This window comes from Silene latifolia, chromosome 11, assembly GCF_048544455.1.
Source record: "Silene latifolia isolate original U9 population chromosome 11, ASM4854445v1, whole genome shotgun sequence".
In the NCBI taxonomy this organism is placed as follows: Eukaryota; Viridiplantae; Streptophyta; class Magnoliopsida; order Caryophyllales; family Caryophyllaceae; genus Silene; species Silene latifolia.
The window spans coordinates 102,384,400-102,391,679 of record NC_133536.1 but is presented as its reverse complement, the minus strand read 5'-3'; positions in this window follow the sequence as shown (position 1 = coordinate 102,391,679).

Below are 7,280 nucleotides of genomic sequence, written 5' to 3'. Positions count from 1 at the left end.
CTGTTTCTGCCGCACAGACTTCAAAAATGTGTCAATATTGAGCCCATAGGTGATAACATGAGCATATACTTCAATTGTATAAAAAATGAGATCAAGCAAAGCTATATTTATATATATTTTTTTTTGTTTTTTAGAAACTTACTAATTCAGGCCTGACAGAATCAAGGGAGTGAGATCTTATTAGGACATGCATGTCAGGGTACTCATACCTGATCTATTTCCACGCCGGATGATGCTACACATGTGCCCCTAACTGGGTACTGTAATTGCTAGGTGAGAAACTTACCTGACTCAGAAGGCTTTAAGGTTTCAAAATAACAGTCCAGGGCTGATTTTTGTTCAGATCAGAATCCGCCCTGTCAGTTTTGGATGTCCCTGACTAGTTTTGGTAATTGGAACTCCAGTATTGCTTTAATCCGTTCAGAACTGACTGTTATGTCTCCTTTGGTCACCATGTAACTCATAAACTTACCACGTGTCACATAAAGTTGCACTTGGCAAGACCGAAATATCTTACAAGGATATCACAAGTAGCTTATAAATGATACACATAAATTATAAATCATAACCATGTTAACTAGTAGGCCAGGATAGATTATGTCTCCAAACGTTCATGTTGTGTAATGTGTGTAACATGTTAATATTAAAAATTCTATTGATCAAAGGTTCTAATATTATGCCAGACATGCTTGATATATAATAAGGAAAAGGTAATGAGTAATCATGTACGGATTCATAACAGTAGTATGATAATAGATCTAAGTATGTCAGGACAGGCTAGTCATGACAGGTTCATTCATCCTTCAAGAAGTCAATCAGGTCAGGCTTGGTCGATTTATTTTTCCTTGATCAGCCACGTCAGGTTAGGCTTGACTGACCCTGGCATATCAAGACTGCCCAAAAACTATCATATGTAATATGGTCACTATTAAAAAAATATTTGATTCATATCTATCTTGGAATATGAACTATGATGACATATTTATTTAAAAGTTATGCGAAGGATACGACTTACCTGTGCAGTGATAACACTTAAATACCTTTTATGGTTTATTTTTGTGTTATTGGGTTTCATACTGTCGACCAGCATTCCCTGTCTGCTCTGTCCTGGTTGGATCAAGGCGGTCAGGCTTGATTAAGCGAGAAACTTTATTTTTGAGAGCTCTTTCTTCATTGATGTTGTTCACTTTTTTTTTTCTTTTTCTTCCTCGATCTCATTCCACTAAGAATGTACCACGTTGAGTGATATAAATCTCCTTGTGTCTAATCTCAGGCTTTGTACAGCCGTTCAGGGTTGAACTGAATGCCCAGGCTTGTAATGACGTTGAGGCCTGCCCTGATACTGTCCAGAACTGACTTTGAAGCCTGTCACGATCAGGACTGGATTGCCCTGCTAGGCTTGAATTTTCGAAGTTCAAGGTTTCATTTCCTAAAAGCATCAAATTATTAGAATTAAGAAAATTCACCATAGAATAAAAGCCAAAAGTACCGAAATTTTAAGATCTATTGTTAACATTTTGCAAAACTTGTATTAGATCTAGGAAAAAATTATCTTTGAATTTCTTTCGTGACAAATATGTCCTTGAAATCCGCATTCTCTTGGTCAACACTGGAGTTTTTTATACTTATGATCGTTGGAAGAAATTTTGACTTGATTTGGTAATTTTTCTTTTAGATCTATCATTTATTCATTTGAATTGGGAATTATGAAAACTCTTGTATCAATATTTCCCAAGGTTCTCAAACTTGTAAGAAGAAAAACTCTTGTGAACATTCTTGTAGGATTAATAAACTAGTTGCCCCACGGTGGGCGCCAATTGTTTTGTCCATATTTTGCGCAAGGCTGGAAATATGACCAGGGTAGAATAGTATGAGGGTTAACTAGTATTATCCTATTTCGATTTGTCGTAATCGTACCTAGGCAGGATTGATTATAATAAAAGTAGTTCAAATAAAGTAAATAATAAGACAAAGGAATTTGTACGTGGAAAACCCTTGAATGGGAAAAAACCACGGGCACCAAGCCAGGAGAGGATTTCACTATGATTTAAGAGGATTATAATGTCACGAGCACAAAGTATAATATTTTCTCTAAGTATTATAATAGTCTTGCTTGCAATGTGATAAGTTGTGTTGTGTATGTTAGAGTGTGCCTTTTCTTGCCAAATGATCTTCAAATGCTCCTTATATAGCCAAGCTGAATGGCTGCCAAATCTTTGTACTTAATGCTGAATATTCCTCCTTAATTGTTGTCTTGATTGCTGTCTTTATTGCACATTAATGCCTATTAATGCTCCTTCTTTATGACCAAATCTTCCTCTTTAATGACCATATTTATGTTGTAGAAATATTATATATAATTATCCATGACTTGGTCAAATGTTGACCTTACACTTGACCATTGTCATCTCCTGCCTGGTGCCTGTCTTCTTGTACCCTGATGGCCTGATGTCCTGACACCCTGGTGGCTTGACGTCCTGACACCCTGATTGTCAGGCCAGGGTTGAACTTGATCCTGAAGATGATGTGGGAGTCTAGGCTCATCAACTGGTGCCAAACATGGATTACCTTGACGGACCTGCCCTGATCGTTAGGCCAGGGTAGAATTCTATCCTGTCAGTTGTGCGAAATTCCATGCCCAACAATGGCGATATCCACCTTTTGATCCTCAGGACATCTAGTAGCGAGGAGCAACTTCTCGATCTCTCGAATCCAAGCCTCCAAAGCACTAGGATCATTCGCACCATCATAAGTAGGAGGACGGTGACGAGCAAAGCGATAAAAAACAGTCAGTTGCGGATGGTTGTTGTTGTTGTTGTTGAGGTGATTAGTGAAACCTTCGGCCATAGATGCCAAAGTGGCCTCAAGTCTCCTAATGCGGTCAGCATCGGTCTCACCATTCGCGTGACGCACCATCTGCAAGAACGAAATCTCGTTATAAGTAGTAGAACCTAAGTACCACTCCAAACAACTACTCATACACTCGAAAAATATAAGAAAACCAACCAATCCTATTCGTTTCTACCTCATTTACTCTCACTCATTAACTAGGCCATTTACTTTAGTCATCAACTAAGCGAGAGTTGGGAGCGTGTTCGCTCTGATACCAACTGTACAACCCGGATTATAAAACAAAAGAAAAACATACTGTAAAGTAAATATCAGAGTACGATACTGATAAAAGGGTCAAGGTGGTGGAAACACCAAGCCCAAATCCGGTTCGCTACTAAAACCAAAACAAACTAATACATTATTCAAAGGTTCTCAAAACATAAAAGCAAACTCCTAAGTTATTATTAAGCTCGCTTCGCACATTCCCCAAGCAAGCATCAACCAGTCAGCAACAATCTGAACAACGTAACCTGAGAATGGGGGTCGACAATCAGTCGGGAGTAACTAGATGCTCTCCCAGTCATGTTTACAACAATTGAATATAATCAACAATCAATAACAATTGAAAGGCATAAACAGTAAACATGTGAGATCATCTATACTCATGAAACCTAACACAAAATTACCAAGACTTATCAATCTTAGACGGATTCAAACATGCAAACCTAGACCATATGCAACCACTAGACTATGAACACTAACAAGACTAGTAGCAACAAACAACCCACAACAACCTAAGGCACAAAGCTAGCATTAAAGCATAGCAAACACGGTAACACACAATCCACAGCAACAGAAGGCACAAAGCTAGCAATCAAGCGTAGCGAATAGAGCGAACGCCCATTAGAGCGTATAACCACTGCGTCTAACTTGCCAGAGCGTATAACCACTACCTCTAGCTGACGGAGCGTATAACCACTGCCTCCATCGGTGTGGAGCGTATAACCACTGCCTCCACGGTACTATGTATAGCGTATAACCACTACCTATATGTCTAAGACCTGGCCAGACTCTCGTTAAACCGAACGACACTCGGGGAACAGAGCGTATAACCACTGCCTCTGCTACCCCCCGAATATAGACCAAATAAATCCCACATCAACGGGTGACGTTAGTTCGTTCCGATAGTATATAACTGATACTACCATCATCTATTCAAACTAGCAAACCACAAATGCACAGTATAACTAACTGTACTAACCTGCGTGAACAACATCACGACTCAACTCATAGGATGGTATAACTGACTATCCTCCTTATCACATGAACAAGAGTAACCAAAGATATATGCAAACACAATGTCATTAAATAACTGAACACAACATAACATGTGAACAAGTATCAACCATACAATGCTATAGTACTACAGCTATAACTTTAACATTTAACCATTCAATGTTATAGTACCCCAACTATAACTTCAACAATATCCTTACCTTGTAACTCAACGTTATATTAGCTCAGCTATAACATTGACTTCATTAGCCTAATGTTACATTAGCATTAGTTATAACATCGACATGTGACTTAAGTTATAGTAGCCCAGCTATAACATTGAGCTATAATCTCAAAGTTATACAGCTTCACCTATAACTTTATCACGACCCTAGAGTTTTGCCAAATCAGCTATAACATTGAGCTATAATCACAAGGTTATATAAGTTCAGCCATAACTTTAGGTCTTCTCATAAATACCCACCAAGCTGCCACGAGGGTTTCTATGGGAAACTCTAGCCGTACGCCCAAAACACCCAAACGGAGCATAGGCGAGATACGTTATGCAATTTAAACAATAAAACATATACGTAAACACACAAACACAATTAAACATGAAAATAAACGATCAAACACGTTCTAATTACACAAGTCAATTATTAAATCATGCAAATTACATCAATTGACATAAACAAAATTAAAGGAAAACACCTAGTTACCTTATTAAGCACATTAAACCCTAGAGATCGTCTTCCACGATATAGATGTCTTCTCCAGGTGCAGTTTCCACGCCTTTATTAAATCATCCATGTGCCAAAGATAGCGAATCTAATAAATATACTAATATATATATACATATATATATATATATATATATATATATATATATATATATATATATATATATATATATATATATATATATATATATATATATATATATATATATATATATATATATATATAAACTATAAAACTATAAAAACTACGCGAAAACATAAAACTTACGAAGAAGATAGATAGATCCAAGAAGTAGGATCGATCTAAGCATGAATGACGATGAAGGGAGGAGGAAGAAGGCGCGGCACGAAACCCTAGAGAGGAGGAGATCTCACGGCACCAAGGGAGGAAGGAGGAGGAGAGAATTAGGTTTAGGGTTTTGAGAAAAGAAAAGCAAGGGTTTGGTTTCCCTTCTTATTTATAGAGAACTTCATGAGGTTATTCTAAGCATGGGCCCAAAATTCACCCATAAACACTAAACCACACGTGAAACCCAAGAAAAGGATGGGGCTTTACCGTTTTCGGACCCAACGGGCTAAAAAGACAAGAGAAGGATATTTTCCCGGAAAATAAAATATGAAATATGGGAAAATAAAATTAAAGAATAATATTACGGAAATTAGGGGTGTTACACGATTTCAAGGGACTTGATATGAACGAATCGAGCCTCTTAAATCCGGGTTTGAATAAGATGACGGAAACCCGCAAATATCGAATTATAAGGGATTTAAGTCGAATTAAACGTTATAATTTGAAAAGGATTAGTAAAACATGATTGTATACTGAAACGAACAAAAGAAACGAAAGAAATAAGAAAAATAGAAAATTGCAGAAGGTCGAAGAAGAAGAAGAAGAAGAAGAAGAAGAAGAGTAGGAGCAGCGGCAGCCTCAGGATGAGGCGCAGCAGATACTGCGACCCTTCGAAGAGGCGCAACTGCTGCTGCATTTCTTCTCGATGTCAGACCTCCGCTGTTTTGAAAATACGGTTTTAAAGATGGTTTTTAAAGACGATTTTGAACGTGCATTTGATATAGACCTTACATTAATGATACAAAATAAAAAGTAAAATAAAATAGGATTTTACACCCTCAGACTTACATGTTTGACGAAACGAGATTGACTAAAGTTATCGTTTAGTGATTGCTCGACTCGAATATGCGTGGAAAGTGCCCTTGTTATAGGATTTAAAAGATTGATTAGATTGATTAAGGTCGAGTTGGTCAAATTGGTCAGTCTATGCAACGTGACTGAGACTTAGAAAGATCTGAGCTTACGTGGTCGATTGATCATGCACGTAGGCGTCGAAAGCAGTAGCATGGTTTAGAATGCAAAGAGAGAAGAGAAGAGCGGACACTCGCGTGCCAAATATGGAGACCGAAGTTCTCTATTTATACTAAACACATGAAGGAGTTTAGGAATGACACGGATACGAAAACAAATCACGGAAATATTCAGGAAAGCGTAGAAAGAGAGATGAGGAAGAGGCACAATAGCCACTGCGACCCTTGGAAGAGGCGCAGCACATGCTGCGTCATTTCCCCAAAGGTTTCCTCCTCAGCGAGAAAGATTTCCGCGTTTTTATGGAATTTCGGTAGATATACACTTCCTTATTCCATGAAACACAATATACGGGAGATATTTCTTTAAAAATATTAAGCTTAATTAGGATAAATATCCAGAGAATTCTAGAACATTCTGGAACATTCCGACTCGGCATTTAAACGGTTTTTTAGAAAATGAAGTGGTTTTTGACCCGGACTCCAAATGAACTCTAATTACTGTCAAAGCGACCGTATTGGTGCATAGATGACGACCATGAGGTTGAATCGAGTGTTTGAGCTATCACTTTTCGATGAACTTACGAACTGTCATAAAATCGTTCCGCGTATCAAACATGCGGCCCAATCATCACTGGGTGGCTGGCAGGAGGTGTAGCAATAAGGTATCTACAATTTTCAGTCTGACCTGAACCTGACTTAGGTCACACGATGGAGTGAGCTGAATACTCGGTTGAGTGTAGGTGTACTCGATCGAGTATTGCTAGACTCGATCGCGTGTCCTTCGTATTAGCAGCACGCGTTATTTCCTTTAATCCGTCTTTCCTAAATGATTTTTAATTATATTTTATTACTTCTAAACCGACTTATATCGAATCTAGACCTATAAATACTACTTATACACCAGATTAAAATACTTTTTCTCCTTCATATATCACAAACAAAACCTAATTAAGAGAGAAAGTAGAGAGGTTGCGCGAGACGGAAACGCTAATCAAGTTCAACCTAATTTTCTATAAGTTTGACTAAATATACATCGTTAATCATTTTTTTACGCTTTAATGTTAATCGTGACCCTTGAGCGACCTTGATCACCAACTGACCGGCGATTGATCG